The sequence below is a fragment of the Homalodisca vitripennis genome, chromosome 1, assembly GCF_021130785.1.
Source record: "Homalodisca vitripennis isolate AUS2020 chromosome 1, UT_GWSS_2.1, whole genome shotgun sequence".
NCBI lineage: Eukaryota > Metazoa > Arthropoda > Insecta > Hemiptera > Cicadellidae > Homalodisca > Homalodisca vitripennis.
Window position 1 is genome coordinate 202,310,533 of NC_060207.1, and position 19,850 is coordinate 202,330,382.

Sequence of the window (19,850 nt, forward strand, 5' to 3'; positions counted from 1 at the left end):
TCTAGTAAAACGACCAAGGCTATATCAACCTATATAATCGTTTATTTTTCACAACAGCCAGCACGAATTTTCAAATAAGAAATTATAGAAATTCCCAATTAAGCACTAAAACTTTATTGCGATGCAATGAAAAAATAATATTGTCACTAAATATTCCAAGATTATTAGCACTATAATGTGAGGGTGTGTAACTTGACGACGTAATAAAACCACCGTACACGCAAGGTACATAAAAACACGTAGAACTGTGTAACATTCTGTACAGTTGAAGAATTTTCTCCGTGAAATAAATAAAAGTAGAAGCAAAATCGTATTAATTCATGTACAGAAAGCAACATTAAAGAAAACTTAATTTTATGTGCACATGTAATTACTTAGAAAACCTTTTCTTTTTAGTTGAAGCATTAACGATTTAGCCCTCGAACCTATGTTCCTCGAATTATGTCAGCGAATTTTTCCTCGAATGTGACAGCGAACCGATATTCCTCGTTCTCTGTCACTTAATATAGTACACGTAAGTCGAATAACCTTATCCTTTACATGACATTGGAAAACGTAATAAACTGCTAAATAAAGTGATTTATTATTTATTTATTTATATACGGCATACACCATTTTTAAAACAGATGTGTGATGTTTAATTTCTTCCTTTAAAGTTGTCGCACTGGCAAAAGTCGCGAAGGTCAGTTCCTTTGTCCGTGCGTTATTATAACGAACGCTATGGCGCGGAATTGTCTTAGCTACGTAGTTGTTTGAGGTAAATATGTAGTAGGCCTAGGTAGCGATATTTATTTAAATGGTTTTAGTATGTTGTCAAACAATTTTATGATAACAAGTAATGTATTATGTGCTATAATGTTGCATGCTAAAATTTATGTTTCCACGAGAAAAGCTTTATAGGAATACATGCCATGTATTTGGCAAAAATCCGCATAGAACTATACGTTTTCTATAACTAGAATATGTTTAATACGGTTTGGTTGCTTTAGAATAAAAATTGTTTCCTAAAATTGACATATTATAATAGGAATAGTAAAAATAAATGATTTTCTAGCTAATGGTGAGTACAATTTTTACACATTTTAGAATCACTTTGCCATAAACAGCCTCGCAGTTGTTGTTTTTAGAAAAAAATAATCTGCCAGGTTAGGAAACATTACGATTTTTGAATGCAAATAAATGTGTGTTTATTATGTGGGCAATTAATTACAGGTAAAATCGCAACGACGATGGAGAGCTAACCGTCCATTCTGGTCAGAAACATTTTGAAATGAAGCGTGATTAAATTGAAAACGATTATTCTCTAAACCGATAGTAGAAACATTCGGAGTAAACAAATGGTGCGTTTTTGTTTAAAAGCGCAATCAGTTAGCATAGCCGGCGATTTGTGATGAAATAAAATATAGCGCGTGTAAACAAAGCCTCGGACAAATGAGCTTGTGTGTGTACAGCGATAATGGAATAAACTACCAGGCGGTCACACAAAAAGAGATAACGGATTAAAAATAGCCAGTTATTCCCAAACTTAAGCGTCCACTGTTCTCATTAAAACTGATGTTGACAAATATTTTAAATTTACAATGATTTATTATTAAATTATCATGTATAAAAATAATGCTTTAACATAAAATATTCCTTTTGCAAGAGGAGATACGTTTTTACTACAACTAAACATCTAGTGTCCAAGATATTCGAGTGGCATTTATATATTTTAAATGCAGAGGTAACCTTATACATTTGTGGTTACACTAACCAAAGAGTAAATCTGACCACAGATTTCTCGCCTCATTATTCTCTGGCACGGGCGTCTATCTGAATGTTTGTTATTTTTTACCTCGGTATCCATAAAAAATAACCAGTTTAAGTAGCAGGTTGTGGAAAATTTATTAAGACACTCTTATTAAATAATCTGTATATTCAAAATGTTGAAAATGTCAAAAACCTCCGGGTTGAAAATGTTTATGAAAGGTTTATTGAAAGAATTAAAAATTAAGTAAAATATAAAAGTAAATTTATAAGAAATACCCACTAACAATGCAATAATATTTAATGTACACCAATTGGGAAGAAAGGGAAAATTGTTATTTAAATTCCATACCATTTTTAGTAACTACATCTTTGTACATCTTTCACAGGTTTCGTTCAGAGTCCCAAAAAAGTAGTTATTTTCTATTTAACAACATGGTACAAAACTCTAAATTCCTCAGCCACTGTAAAAACCAATTTTTTGATATCTAAAATATTTTAAGTTAGCGCTGTACAATGCTTAGCGAGGTGTACAATAGTATAGCAGTGATGGAGTGAAAACGTTCTCTACGGTAATTTCTTACTTATACTTACACTAGCAAAGCTGGTTACGCTCATAGTACTTACAAACACGCTTTAGGCGATATCGTTAACCAATCTAATTTATCAAACACTGTAAGTATCTTCTCATTGCTATTTTTCCAAAGTTTGTATCTCGGTTGTAGAGCAAAGGTAAAAGGTTTTGATACATATACAATACAAAACTATTTAAAACTTGGAACTATTTATAACTATTTATCATATCCCGTCTTTTCAGATTTTAAAATGTTGTTTAAGTCATTGAGCTTTATAAATAAAAATTTAAAATATTTTACAACGTTACAGTTTTTTTATATCCTTTAAAAAAGCTGCCGTACACAATTTTTAAAATTAGTATACAATAAAAAAGGAACAATACGGGTGGACACTATTTTTAATATAAATATTAATAGGCATTTTAACCTGACACTGCGTTATTTTTCTAGTATAAACGAACGTGAAAGCCTTATAAAATTCAATTCAAAGACTTAATTTGCCGGCTTTTTATATTTATAGAACTTCGATGATTTTGCAATATAGACGATTAAATTATATAATTTGGGCCCGTGAACAATTATAGGGGTTTAAGATCTGTGATTATAAAAAAAATAAGTTAAGAAAGATTGTAATTACTAACACATATAGGGACCGAACTCAAAGGCCTAACTCAAAGGACCAAAAGAAAAAAAATTATAATCATTCAACATTTCGGATAAAAATATTCAAATTATCAAAGTTTGGTTGTACTAAAATATAATAATGATTTAAGTTCGTCTGTACTAGAAACATTGTAATAATCAAAACATTATCATTGTTGGATATGTTATTTAAATCAGAAAAATATAAAGCAAATATGTTTTTAGTTTTTTTTTAGCTGCTAAAAGATGTAAACTGAATATATGTTGAAATAAATCCCAGATTTACGTGAGTAAGGTCAGAGGTGTATTATAAACGATAAATCGTTGTTGCCTTCTGGCAGGAATCGTTTTCCTATCAATGATTCAAGACACTTCAAGATTGATTTGGTAAATAATATAACAACCCGCTGATGAACTAGTAGAAACGTTTAACCGTTGTGACGTGAGAAAAGGGGATAGAGGAAAACAAAATATGAAACACCGAATTCTCTCTGTAAACGTGTAGAATCCGTGTAAGTTGTTGTGTTGTGCCAGGAGAAGACGTAGTATGGGGTTACAGGCGAGCCTAAGTGGTTGGGAAAACAACATAACATGGTGTAACAAATAGCATGTGAAATGCAGCATATTTTCTTTATTTTACAATGTTTTCTTATGTAGAATTTTGGCGACCTATTTTAGAAAATGGTTACCTTAATTAAAATTGGTAATTAATAGTGTTATTTATGTATATAGGACAAGAACATTTCCGTGACTAATTTTTATTTTTCTACGAAACCAATCTATCAAATATAAATTTTTCAGTTTTTGTGGAATTTCATTTATGTCTGTCTATCTGTCTGTCTCCAAAACGAACTTACCTATATTCTTGAAATTGTACGTGATCTTTCATTTCTTCGTGAGTAACACTGAGTTTAATTATAGTGCATGTCATTCCACAGGGTTTGGCTGAGCGTTAGTATATATTTTAAAATTTGTCTTCGGTTAATTGCAAGCTTCCATATTGTACTTTGACGTGAACAAATTTATTTTTCCTACATACTTTATCCGTCTAATATATGTCAAAAATGTCTACTTATTGGTTTCCTACAAAAATACTATAACGTAAAAACCAGGCATAGAGACAAAGGAATGAACATTTATAACATGCATGTATACAACATGGAACCTTGTTCTACATTTTTTAACGTGTTTAACCATTTCATGATGTTTGGTACCCTCTTTAGGGCCCCCTTTATTTACAGTATTATCCATTATACGTAAGGAATAAAAAATATTCAATAATTAACATGTTTTACCTCGTAGCTTATTGCTATTGGCTGAGCGTTAGCCAATCCATATCCATATCCATCACTCGTGGAGGTGGAAACATTTAATTTATGTTTGTCTATCTGTCTCTGTGTCTCTATATATATCTAAAACAAACTGACCTTGAAATGTTATACCTGATACTTGAAATTTTATATGAGCCTTAATTTAAGTGTTAATTATTGAACAATGAGTTCAATTACAATGCATGTCCCTCCACAGGATTTGGCTGATTCGTTAAATTTATAAACAAACTCAGTATACTTATAAGACATATTAATACATCCAGCCCAACATATTCAAACGTCATTTTATGATGAATTTATTTGTAGACTTATTATTTAAACACTGATATGCAACAATGTAATGAACAAAAAATCTGAATATATGATGTGTTAAGATCACGAGGTCTGGCGTACTACTACCTTGTCTATAAGAAAACAACACGAAAAACAAAACCAATGTCCGTGTTTTTCGCGTAATAAAGAAGTTATTTAATAATTGTTTTGATTGTATTCCAATAAAAAGTTTGAATATTATGAAAGTTCAAAAACTATTGTTATATTAAAGATATTTACTATGATATTATAATTATAGGTATAGTAGGAGGGATTTTGCTGTGGAAATAAACGATAGTTATTGAGAACGAGCTCGAGGGATAGACTAATAACTTCAGAATCTGCTAAAGCCTCTGCGACTGCAGAGCAACTGAGCAATGAAAACTTGATGAAGCTGCCAAGGACTCGTCCACGAAATAATTAGGTTCTTCTGTACTTACGTAAGTTAACTTTTTGTAAATATATCTTAACTCCGGCTTACTGATATCGTCAAAACCACCCAATAAGGAAATCTTTCATGAAAATTGTAGATCTGTGAAATTATCAATTTTATAATAATAAGTCAAACTGATCATTTTCCTTGACACAACAATTTATGGTTTGCCTGTTTAAAACTCTTGTAATTAAAAGAAAAATTTAAAACTGAATTTAAAAATTACTACGCTAGTCTTTGTGCACCTCTAATAGTTGGCTGTATACTGGCTGCCATCTTGGTTTTAGCTTCATAAGAGCAATCTTAACACTCACACATTTACGAACTTATTTTAGTCGTTGGACTATGAAAAATATAATTCAATCGTATCCACAAGATTTTTAGTTTTTTCAAATTTTTGTATTTTACAAAAAATTCTCAAACCTTTATGCACTTCATCATTCAAATATTCAAAAGGTTACAGTATTAAAAACTAAAAAGCGTTTGAATGCGTATTAAAATGAGACTCCTCCTTTGACATTACAAACACATATAAGGACTTAAAATTACACTGTTGTTATGGGAAAAAACCCAAGTTAGTTTTACCACAGCGACTCTTAAGCAAAGATTTATTACTTAACTTTAGGTCACTTAAAATACAGTTTTTTTAAACAGGTATTTTTACAGCACAACATCGTAATCAACGGTGAAACACGTGGTATAGCCAAATAACTTTTAATTATTTTATTTAAATGGTTTATGTGTTACTATTCAAGAATTAATTTTACAGTAGGAAACTGTACAGTTTTTACAATTTAAAACTGTGAATGTTTAATGAATGAATAGATATTATCGATTGTTGTTACAGATCTCAGCGGTCTTCGAGGTGTCCAAGATACCGCAAATGTCGAGATATTGAGATAAGAGGGTTTATCGATAGGTGTTGTCTACTACGGAGTATGACTGTTGGAGTGGATAGGATTCTCTTAGTGTCAATATTTTTTGCAAGCCAAAATGTGAGAAAGCATCATCCTCTATCCGATTGGACTGGAAGAGACTCGAACAGAGCTAGCCTCCGCTTCATCAACTGGCATGACTAAGATATAGTCCTCGCTATCCGTTCTCATGGTTGATTTCGACAGGATGCGGATCCTAACACCAATCTTACCCATTCAATATCCAAGTTCAGATATTCAAGACTCTGTAATTCCGGAAGCAAGCGCAGGTTATTTTAGAATTACTTCTCACGATTAAAGTTTACTGTTTAAAGTGAAACACCACACTGATACATCTAGATTTGGATTACCTTGGGTTGTAACGTTTGCTGATAAAAACGGATTATCAAACGGTTAGCTCTTATTTTTATTAAGTATGAAATAGCATTTTATTACATTACTAGAACGAAATGTACACTGCTCACCGTCTATTTGGCCTATAATAATTTTGTAGAACACTATGGTTAGACATCAACCGGTTAGATCACACGGTAATCTGTATCCTCTTTAGTTTAACTGCTTATTACGTCGGCGGGAGTTTTAGAACAGTGGAGTAATTACCAGCTGCCATTGGTAGCTCTCCGAGAGTATTATAGTGTTGTTTTCGCAGTTGAATGACTAGCCTGGACTCTCCTTTCCGTGGAATGTCGCTACTGTTTCGCGCAGGAGTAAAACATATTTATGAGGTACAAGATAAATTATGTTAACCAAGACTTTCTAATACTAACATTGGTTCTTAAAATGTGAAAAAATCAAGATATAAAATCTTGAATTGAGTAGTACACATATGAGGTTTTAAAAATTTAAAATTAAATTTAAATAAAATTTAAATTTATTTTTACGAATATTATTATAATCTGTATCGTAGTGGTATCCAAAAAAGTTATACACTTAGTCCAAAACTTGCAGACATTAACTCTCATAATAAGCAACGCACAGACAACCCCCAAGTAAATTCTAACCTAATTTCCAATCAATTCAATTAAACTTAATTAACAGTACATTTTCATTTATACCCTTGGGCACGTTGCTTGCTTTCATTGCTTGTACGGCTATACAAAATATTAGTATTTAAGGAGAATGGCAAGGAAGTCGATAGGACTAAATCTACAAGGTAATAGATCGTTCATTATATTTTAATTAACATTAACATTATTATCATTAACATGGTTGAATAAAATATTATGCGATACAATTATCCAGTTCAGTATGTGGGATAGTGTGGGAAAGCGTAAATGAGCATAAAGTTAATGTAAATATAATTGCATAGCGTCTGTTTGATTACTTGTTTTTTCTTCTTTTAATTAAAAAAATAAAATAAAAAAAACGGTGATTCTATCCGATATGAACATATTATGTAAAACTATTCGTACGATTAAATAATTTGCATGTTATAGATATCATATTCGGTTTTTATAATTATTTCAAACCGTTATTTAACCTTTATCAAAATTTGGACTCGTAAATCTTATTATTATAAAAAGCCTTGCCAAATCTATAAAGTTGTACCTGTCAATAGAAGCTACACAAATATCTTCCATTTGTACATTTTGCACACTAGTTTGGATTAACTATCAACAGCATAAAAATGTCACTTTAAAAAAAATTACTGTTTCATCTCGACTTTTTAAACGGCCTGGTAGCAATCAAATAAACCACAGGAATGATTGGTAAAACTCGGCGAAACAAATCAGGATCAGTTAATGGCTCTAATAAAAATGGTTTCAATTAGAGGTCGAATAAAAACCAAGCCAGAATGGTGAGAAAGTATAGAGCTGTCACAAATTTAGCTATATCTCTTGGATTATTGCTTGTAGCTGCGTCCACAGAATATTCTTTTGTCACCAATATTTTGTAAATATCAAATCCATGTACAACAACCGCCAAGAATCTTGTTGTACAGGAAATACTCTACTGAATCTATCCATAACTAACTACAAACTCTAAATATTAATGATACAATAATATGGTATTACAAATAAACATAAAGGAAGGTTTTTTATAACCTCAGTGATGTGCAGGGAAAAGATAGTGGCATGATTTTAAGAAAGCGCTCATTTATAGTGATTTTAGAACGCACACGGTCAAGGGTTCTAGTTTTAAGTAAGGTCGCTTACCGTCAGGTTATAGTTACCCCTGGACATCCAGTTAGCTGTATATATTTTGTTTTTTTTTTAATAAATTTCAAAAAAATAGGGATGCCGAATATAGATATAGCACCCATGTTCGAGTGTGGCTAGGTCGAATTCGTTACTAATTAATCCGCGGTTCGTACGAAAATCACTCAAAATGTTAAGTGGCACTCAAATCCCTCCAAAACTGTCATAATGGCAGCTGCATAGCAAATTGTAAACTTCGTTTATGAGGGATTCACTAAAAGTCATCGACTAATTATAATTTTAATCTAAATAATCGTTCCATTCGAAAATAATTTTCTGCTATTACAACGCATCATACAAAGCAGCGAAATACAAAAAACCAGTAATTAAAACCATAAACCATGAGGACAACGACAAACACAACATTGAACAGTTGCGGTGTAGGTCCATAACTGTAATTATTATTGTAGCAGTGATAGCGTATTACAATAGCAATTACTCCCTCTGTGAATACATAAGCAATGCTTATTAGCATCCCGTTTGATTTTTACAACCCGTGGTTGCTCGGCCGTTGGGTTGTAATTATTTGAAAACATTACAATGTGATTTTGCTGAGTGCCTACTCTAATGTGTCTGGGGCCTCTGAGAGTAGATTTCAATATTACAAGCCTCGTATTTACGTCCCCAATGTGATCACATCGGGTTCGTTTTGTTTTTTAATATATTTGTTATTATATTCTCAGTGGAATTTTGCCATTAATAAATTAAATTTCAATTTTCTATTGAAAATATTGGTCAAACAGGCTTTGTCCGTTTTTTAATATTGTTTCAATTGTTATATTAAACTTTATTTAATTTAAAATAAAACAATTAGACAAATGAGCACGAATGAGCGTAAAATGAACAAGAATTTTTAATTTCATGTATTAGGACTACGTTACAAGGTCTACCCACAATAAAAATAAAACACAATAAAATAAAGATAAAGTCTCTCCGATAAAAAAAAAAACTATTCACAGCGCGGTCCGACGGTCTGGCCTAGTACTATCACTGACGATCACATTATATTCTGTTGAAAGGTCCTATTAATTAGAATAACAGAGGCCCTCAGTGAGAGCCCTAGATTTGGTTTATCCTAGGCGTACCAACTTAAAAAAGCGAAACATCCCCATAGGGCAAAATTTCTTAAGTTGTGTTGGTTTTAATACATACGCTTCAACAAGCAAAAAAGAATACAGCATAAACTCAAGAATACGAGGTCTACTAACGATTACCACCACTGCTCTGTCTTACTGCTCTGTTAACGTACGCGAACGTACGTCTGCACCGGGGCGGCGCGGCGCGTCAGCGTAATGAGCCATCGTACTTTTACAAAGCCATTGTACAACTAACTTGTGAAATGTGGAATCCCGTGGGAAATTATAACACTTCCTACTAAGCCGCGCTGGCTGCATCTCCCTCGGGCGCTTAACATTTTACAAGTTGTGTTTTCCGTACTCAAACCGATTACAATTCTCTTCTCCATTGCAGTGGCATTGTTAATCTTGAATTGATGATGCAAATTCTTTTGTTCATGCAAAATCTTTTGCAATTTTTATTTACTTTTGCAACTCGACACAGGATATCCTATAACATTCAGGATCAAACCATTTTAATTCCATAAAATAACTATTTCAGAACAACTAATTAATTTGAGTCAATTTATTATAATTGTTTGAAAATTTTAAACGCAATAGTGTTAAAGAATATAAGACTGTTAATGTTTTAACAGATATTAGGACATCGCCATGAATAAAAAATCACAATTAAATATTGGAATAATCCATTGAAATGGAACCAAACTTTAGAACACTGACTGTATTTTGCAATTATTGTGGTTGGAACTTTAATTGAGAATGCAATACAGCCATTTAAATGTAACATCAACAAAAATAACTATTTAAGAACAATTAATTAATTCGAGTCAATTTATTACAACTGTTTGAAAATTTTAAAATTAATAGCTTTAAAGAATATAGGACATGTTAATGCTTTAACAGATATTAGGACATTGCTATGAATCAAAAATCACAATAATTGAATGTTGAAATAATTGGTTGAAATGGAACAAACTTCAGAACACTGACTATAAATCAATTATTGTGGTTGGAACTTTAATTGAGAATGTAATACAGCTATTTAAATGTAACATCAACAAAAATCCATTTTTTCCATTTTTCTTTAAACGTGGACAATATTGGTTTTTATTATATGAGGGATTATTCTCAGTTGCTTCAGTGAAACCATATTGTAGCTAATTATATAAATTTGAATAATAAAAATTATAAAAATACATCTGTGATTGATTACTTCTTACATTTAATATGTACTTGAAATTTCAATATTTTACTTAAATACACATATATAGTTTAACTTACAAAACTTAAATATGTACACAGTCATAATTTTAGCCGTAGGTATAAACTTATGAATATTAGTATGGAATATTAGGAATAATGTTAATTATTTTGACGTGATCAAATTTTTTAATATATTAAAATAAAAATTAGTTATTTAAATATGATAAGAGATAAAGTCCAATTCTTAATATTATCTTAGTTCGATCTTGCAGTATATCAACCTTTTCACTTTAATACTTAAAAGGTAAATAGTTACAAGTAGCTGATTAGAAGGTTCAGATCATTTAAAGGTTGTTGAACGTAATTTTCCAACACCAGGTAAAATATAAGAATTTCATGCATACGATGGTAAAATCTTCCAATTTTTTATAATAAACAATGGTAATTCAAATAAACTTACATGAATGAGGTTCAAAGTACGGAAATTCTCTTATTCAAAAAATATGTTTTAGTACAGTGTAAAATTATAAACTTTGACGAAAAGAATTCCTACAAATATTCTTAAAATTCACACTAATTAGGAGTACCAGATGGTGCTTTACTTACTGCTCTGTGCACATCTAAGCATGTACGTAAATATGAAAACAAAAACGGGTATATTACTATATTACTATATTTAAACAATGTAAAATGAATTCTGTAATGCACTATTATGTATATTAATTCACAACCGATTCCATTAAAAAGTAATTAAAATTTAAAAATAAATATCCTATATATAAATTTGCCCAGTGTGTATTCCGTTTAAAGCTTTTAAATGATAATGGATTACTTTATAATACACCATAATGTTCAATACATTGCCATCGTAATATGTTACAAAAGTAGTACACAGAATCTATCCTCTTCATGTTCGAAAAAATATTTAGCCATAAGATTGAACACAAAAAAGTAAAAATATAATCAGTATGTGGCAATGAACTTGCCAGAGCCACTCATAACAACAGAACGTGTAAGTAAGAAGTCCTAGTGGGAGATATATATATATATATATATATATATATATATATATATATATATATATATATATATATATATATATATGTATGTGTGTGTGTGTGTGTGTGTGTGTGTTTTATCACTCGTAAAAATAAATTTTCAAACGATGCCAGTGCAAAGAATCTGGCGCCCTCCACAACAAACTCCGCCACAGAATTTCTCACGTAGCAGAGAGGGTGGGGTTACCTGAAGAAGAGGATGGATTCAGATCCTTGAAATGTTGTGTTCTATTTTTGTACCACATAACGATGGTCTGCTATCCTTCCAATGCGCGTTACTGTTTAAAATAATTCTACGCCGTGAATTTAAGGTGGGATATTTTTACTACGAATAATTAATGCCAAAATTACAAAATAGTACTTTAAGGTCTTATCACTCAAGTGAATTTTATGCTGCGGTGTTTCATAAAAAAAAAAAAAAAAACATTCCAGAATCTAATCCAATGAGGAAGAGCTTGTTAAACAATGATGAAAAGCTTTAGGAGAGATACAAAATGCTATTTACCTCTCAATACCGCCAGCATTATAAAGTGCTCCTATATCAAGGCCACCCCACTCCACCCCCCTCTTCCATCATTGGCACGAGGCGGTGAGGGGCGACGCGACGTCTGTCTCTCAACATTGAGATACTTTCTGTGTTCACTTCACAATTTATCTTCATTACACCGGGCGCAAATTCTACTAGCACGTTTCCTGTTTCAGAATCGGAGAGACTTATAGCTTTATTCGGTGCATTTGAACACAGTTTGAAACATTTTTAGTTGAACAAAACACGTATGCAAGAAATAGTGGGTATATAATTATTTTCGATAAAAATTATCGTTGAAATGAATTAAATAGGCTTTAAAACAAAATTTAAAATTCTTCTAAAATATGTAATTCGATTTAAGAAACAATATTTATAACAACGATCCAGAGTATACACTCGCAACAAAGAGGCTGAATGCATATGACATGCACTACCTATTAAGTAAATATTTTATAAATTATGTAATGGGACTATGTTACAAGGCCTTTCCACAGTAAAGATTAAAAACAGAAGTCCATCCGATAAGAAAAAAAAACTATTCACAACGTGATCAGACGGTCTGGCCTAGTACTACCACTGAGGCGATCACATTTGATTCTCTTGAGAGGTCTTATCAATTAGCATAATCTCAGTGAATGCCCTAGATTTAGATTGTCCTTGGCGTACCAACTTAATAAAGAGAAACATCCCCATAGGGCAAAATTTTTAAGCTGTCTTGGTTTTACTACATACGCTTCAACAAGCAAGACAAGAATAAAGCGGAAACTCAAGATGAATTTAATATGCTTAAAACATAATTTAAAATACGTCTAAAATATGGAAATCGATGTAAGACAAAATATTATAACTACGTTGTAGAGTACAATCGCAACAGAGAGACTAATGCATATGAAATGCACTAACTATTAAGTTTATACTTTTTAACTAAAGAATCTTATAAAAATAAAACTGTTGCACCCTAATTACGAGGTTTAACATTATTACATCCTTGGGAAGTTTGTAATTTCCTTCATTAGGTAAGTAATTCATGCACAAACTGAAGACTCTGTTGAGAGAATATTTTGTTGAACTTTAACAGTCTTAGAGGTAATTTCATAAATCACGGTTAATCAGTATTCGCTGTTAAAGTTAGAAAAACGAGATGTTTATAAGGACATTATGAAACAGTAATAGTTCCTAGAAAAACAGCTTGAAAACTTATACTTTTTTTCATTTAATGGCTTTAATATTCTAACTTGCTCGTGACAACTTGATTAAGTCCAATAAAGTTTGCCGATGAAATGTTCCCAGGAGGAGAAGATTTGAAACCGGGCGGGTAAAGGCAGGTTGAATGGTCGGATTCGCAACTTCCTGGACAGATCCAATCGGATTGTTGTGGATGATGGGTGAGGTGGTGGTGATGGTGGTGGGAGGGAGGGGGTGATATTGGTTCGTAAGAAACGGTAAGAGGAATGGTTGCTCTCTTCATTGGAATTTGCTATCAGTTTCTCAGAAACGAATTATAATCCGGCGAGACATTCAACACGATTGCCTTGTTTTGTGTATGTTTATTAAAACTTAACTTAAGTTTTTAGAGTACAATTTTAAACGATCGTTTATTCAAAGTTTTGTAAGGTTTATATTATACCAGTTATATAATATTTACCATGTATATTTTTACAGTTTTTAAGTGTTCAAACTTTTTATTCATGAGAGTAAATGCATCAAACTGTGAGTATCACATTATACCTCTTAATTGTATACAGATACACATAAGAGGAATATAAAGACACTTTCACTAAATCACGTTAGAGTCTTTATATCTTAGTTCAATCAGCATTTTCCCTCTATTTAAAATGCGATTGTCTGATCCGATACACAACCTAAAACCTCTCATGGCTAACCGATTTGGTTTTTCAATAGTTTTCCTGTTACATTTCCCACGTTTACCTATGTCAATACCGGGAGTGAGATTTTTAAACTTAAATCAACGGTCTGTCGGATGTATGTTATGTATGGTATAAGGTAACTAATATTATAATAATTCACTGAAATAAACTATAAAACATGTTCAATACAGCTTTATCGCAATATGGGTTTGAGAAAGTTATGGTGGCATAACAATGACCATTACTGTAAGCGTGTTTGGAAATTAAATTTCTTTTATTTTTGTGAAAATCTTTATTTTGTCTCCTAGTTACTGAAAATTAATATTACATTAAACTTACACTCAAAACAAAATCATGCAACCGAGACGTGCCAAAAATTCTTTATATATTGTATTTAGCTCAAAGATAATTATTGTTTATGTTTTAACTGTCTAAGTACAGTTTTCAAGAATAGCTCAAAAGAGTACTCACAAGCATATACAATTCAGCCATAGTGGAACTAATTTTCTCATCTAAAAATTAAATCCCTCAATTTTTCTAAATCCCTCAAGTTCTTCTATCGTCAGTTGTGTGGTAATCTCTAAATCTGGTTCTCGGAATATCTTTAGCTTTGTAGATTATCGTTAGTTTTAATCAATCCTATAGTTAACATTGATTCTGGTTGTCAGAATGACTTCAGTTTTGTTGATTATCTGCAGGTTTAATCAATGCTATACTTACTTCTGATTCTGGTTCTCTAAATGTATTTAGTTTTGTTGATTATCTTCAGTTATAATCAACTCTGTAATTATCTCTGATTTTGGCAATCTGCATATCTTTATGTTTGTTGATTATCTTCAGTTGTAATCAACTCTATAGTTACTTCCGATTCTGTTTCTCTGAATATATTCAGCTTTGCAGATTATCTTTAGTTTGATTCAATTTTATAGTTACATCTGAGCCTGGTTCCCTGAATAGTTTTACCTTTTTATATAATCGTTGATATTAAGCCCGATTGTTATCTTTCTTCTCATCCAGAGATCAATACATTTCTGTAAAATGTATTCACGACAGTTATTCTTGCACCTCTTTCCCCGATGGTCTGTCATGCATAAAAATTCCATTTTATAATTAATCACTTATTCTACGTTTTCCAAGCACCACACTTGGTAAGCGATTAGATAAAAACTGATATTTAAAGTAAGCAGATCATCCGTCACCAGATCCTTTCAAGTCACCGAATTAAATTTGGTTAAAGTAGATTAATTTTATTAATAATCTACACAGCGTAATATTTTGTCACCGTGGTAACAAATATCTACAGATTAAATCTCTCTAATTGTTATACCGGTATACCTGTAATGATGCAACACTGAACTTTGTATCAAATCACGAATATAACGTAAACCTGAGGAAGTTGAAATGATAGCATTTCGGCATGCTAGAAGGAAACAACTGCGGTCTAAAATTGTATGTTCAACAGATTAAGAGCGATAAATATTGCTGAAGACTTACATAAACATTACAATCAGAATATTATTTGTGTGTGTGGTTGCACATGATCGTCTATATACGGTTTGTGTCAGCTATTTGTGATAGGCATTTTTATAGTAAAGGTCAAAGGATCCTGTATGGGTGTATAATTTTTCCAGTAATGGAAAGCACGACACTGACGTGACCATGGCCGCACTCATCAGGATTGCCATCTCGCGTGTCCACACGGCGGCGAGAGACGGTGTTCAGGCAGCATTGCTCTGTCAACACCGTTATGTCATTATCTACATCGAGGTGTCACGTGACTGGTACATTATCTGCGATATATAGAAATAGTGCTGAACGCTAAAAAGTGTTTAAAATCCGAAACGACGGAGTATGGCAGGACTGTATAGAGCGTTAAGAAAGACTTATCGCACAATAGATGCAGACGGACGGTCCTTTGACTTTTAGACCTCAAATTCAATTGATTTTTTTTCCAAGATGATGCGATGTATGAGTGCGAAAAACTTGTAGGACCATTCTATCAAGAGTTATAGGACAGATAGGCAGATGTACTGACTGCCCTTTGTCTTTACCCAAAATCAATATACTTCTTCCTTGGACCAAATTAAAAATATATACCAAGTTTAAAGTTTCTAAAACATTTATACCTAGAAACGGACGGCCAGACGAATGGTCTGCTCTTTGAACCTTGTGACCTCAAAATAAGTAGGATTACTCCTTTAAACCGAGAAGGATAAAAGGATAAACGACACGATTTCAAGAAGACCATGTTGAGTTCCTTAATGATCAATAGGTTATGTCCTTATAAATTTACAAAATATCCCAATGCCCCGTGAAGGAGAAAAAAACGCAAGAAGATTACGCTGAATCGATTTTGGCTTTATCGCTCATAACATTCGTACACGTAGAGAAACCTTGTTATTTCCTATATTTTGAATTCGACAGAAGTGAATTTTTATCTCGTATAGGATGAAAAATAGTTAGGAAACACAGTGTAGGCGTTGACGGTGTTTTACCTTCTAAGTTGAAATACAACATTGTTCTTATACTGACTTACGAAATTCTAAAGCATATCATGGCTAAAGACGGCGGATGGAAAAATATACGAGTACATAACTACCAGTTGTGTAAATTCCTTTCCGATTGTGTTTCCAGGATCTTTGTTGGTCTGAGCAATATTAATTTCACAATGTTGCCATTGCCATAACTATTCTAGTATTAGAACTGTATAAAACTGACGTTTCCGAAACCGCAGTTGAGTAAATGACATGAGTAAATGTTTACAGCAGGAGAGACATTACTTACAAAAAGCTGCCGTGTGGATTAATGTAACGAATCAGCTCACACGTCTTAGGGGTCTCTTCTGGAAAGTATTTGCCACAAGATTTCTTATGCCCATCTGAATATGGCTACTATTCATTATCTAAATGGAGATCATTACCCTTTCCCCCTCTTTAAGATAAATATAATTATAATAAAACAACAATAATTCAAACATATAACTTGTCATCGCAAAACTCCTAGAGAGTAATTTTTCTTTAATTACAATTTATTTATATTTCGGTGACAATTTAAAATGGGTGTTTATTTATCCCATATATTTATGAAATACTAAGCGCTTTCTAGATAAAATCACCCAAAACATTCAGTTGCATCAGTGACGATATGAAGCCTTACAAACCCATTGGAATTCCTTTGAACTTAGTTACTTAAAATATCAAACAGAAGAGAAAGTTCTTGGCACTGATAAAAAATAACGCGGTATCAGCCAGCCACCAGGGCCCCTAGGGTCTTTCTAACTGGACAACTAAGTTATCTTATAGAGGCAAGTGTCGCTAAACCTCGTAGTATATAACTCCCTTCATCCCAAATAAACGCTTAACTGCCCCATGTCTTGTGGCTAAACTTTCGTTATAGGAGGAACATTATAGTTACACAAATAAATATACAACTTTAAATTTTTACAAAAATACAGTTTTCACACCATCTTTTAAATTGTTTATTTTTTAATTTAGAATGCTAAATCGCAGTTAGATTTAATGAAAATGAAAATTTTACTTCCATGCATTCCGAAGATGTAAGATGTCTTACATAAAAATTGCTTAGACATATTCCTATCACAATCGCTCTTACGTGAAGACTTTAAAACATCTTCCTGGTACATTTATGATGTTGATTGTGCAAAGATATTCTAAAACATATCTTGAGCTGCTTATCAGTTCATAAACGACTCAAGTTTGCCTAAAATACTTCTTGACGTATACGGCTTCCTAGTCTTTCATAATTTTATGGAAGTTAAATAAATTTATTTTGCAATTTTCGTTTTCAAGGCTAAAAACATATTAATTGCCAACACATTTTTAAATTTAAAATAATTTAGAACAAACAAAAATATTTATTTATGATGATTGTGCTCCACAGAAAATAACTACATCAAACTCAAAAACGTGTTCTTCTACACTCACTTTGCCACGAATTCAATTTTTCAATTCAATAAGTACAGCAATTATTTTCTAATGATAACTAATATATATTGATAATTGTTATAAAATTGCGTTATATTCTGGATTTTAACACAAAATATATTTTATACATTATTGAATTCAGAACGAAAAAATAGTAGACATAGATAGAAAAACTACACAAAACTATTCGTTTTACCATTTTTAAGATAGTGATCGTAACGGATGACGTTGTTTAAATTGTTCCTATACTCAAAAATGTTGTTATTTTCTATGTTTCCAATAAATTATATTAACATTACTTTGTTATAATTTTTAGCGATGTCTCGCATACGCACACAACCGAATAAAAAAGTAAGTTAATTAATTTCACTACTATTCCTCATTAAGAGTTGATAATCTAAAAGAATGACGACACATGTTACGACAATACCCCCACAAATCACTCGACAAACGTCTATGAAATAATCCCAATTAAAATGATCGGGAGGGGAACCCTGGACAAAACTACAATGTCACGTCAGGCCATTACCATCATTATAGCAAAGCTTTAGTAATTTGTAAAAAGCATTTCCACTGTTGGTAATAAACCAGGACATTAAATATAAGCTAGTAATTGGTGCATGTCGCTGGGCCGCGCAGAACATTCGCGTAACCCCATTACATCCCCATCGACTGTGTAATGGTCATCTATTCTAAAGTCATTACATCCGCCCTGTCTTGTCATTTATTTACTCTGTCATTCATCTCTACTCGATTTGTATTATTAAAATACATTGCATTTTTTGGAAGAGTACCTAATCCATCAATTAAGTACTTAGCCAATTCAATTGTAGCCTATAGTGGAGAAAATGCTTGAAATTATTAATTGCTTAACTCTAGCCGATACCATATAAATATGGTATTGCAAAGGCCAATTAAATAGATATTTTTGTTTATACATAATTAATATTTTTTAGCCTTCAAAACGAAAATTGCAAAATAAATTTATTTAATTTCATAAAATTATGAAAGGTTAGAAAGCATTATACGCCAAGAAGTTTTTTTAGGCAAACTTGAGTCGTTTATGAACTGATAAGCAGCTCAAGAAGTGTTTTAGGCAATTTTTCGTCGTTTATGTACAGACAAGCAGCTCAAAATGTGTTTTGGATAATTTTTGTGTCGTTTATTTCTCACAAGCAACTCAAGAAGGGTTCTAGATAATCTTTACAACTTTTACGTACTGACAAGCAGCTCAAGTGTTTCAAGCAAGTTTTCAACTGTTTATGTACTGACAAGAAGCTTAAGAAGCCTGTTTATACACAGACACCAACTTTCAATTTCCCTAAACAAATATCTTTATAAACGTTTATTTTAAATCCTTCACGATTTTGAAAAACAATTAATGGTATAAATTTCTATTTTGTAAAAAACAAAAAATATATAGTAGACACTATCAAAATTACAATATTTGATTTATAGATAAACAAGGTTTACCATTATCAATCAAATTAAAAAAGCTAGATGACTAGTATTGGAAACTCTGACCCAATGTCAGTTCAGGACGTCAAATTTGAAAAACTAAGCACGTAGTGAAAATAAAATTATTTTCATTCAACACATTTAAAAAAATATACTTAAAAAAAACCTAAACAAATACTAACAAAAAGAAATTTAATTTGTGTATATGGCCGTTACCAGCATGGCAGCAAAGTTTAAAACATTTATATAATGAACATGTTGTTAAGGCCGCTACACACGTTCAATTCGGCTTGTCAGTTCGGCTTGTCAGTTTGGCTTGTCAATTCTAACTGACGCAGCAATCACATACACACGTTCAGTTTGGCTTGTCAGTTCGATCTGGTTAATTAACTCCAAAATTTTGTTGTGCTTGTGTTTCGGAAATTGCAAGTTAAATAATGTTTTCGGACGATGAGTTATTACTAATATATGGTGCAGTGGCTTGTGTAATTGTGAAAAGAAGAAAGCGTCAAGTCAAGCGGAATCAGTGGACTAAAGACTGG

The 19,850-nt window shown here is 31.9% G+C and overlaps 1 protein-coding gene across 1 annotated transcript in view; it reads right to left on the reverse strand.

Annotated features, from left to right (window-relative positions):
• LOC124353024 (DE-cadherin) overlaps positions 1-19,850 on the reverse strand; it is an 896,414-nt gene that overhangs the window by 295,654 nt on the left and 580,910 nt on the right. The window lies entirely within an intron of this gene.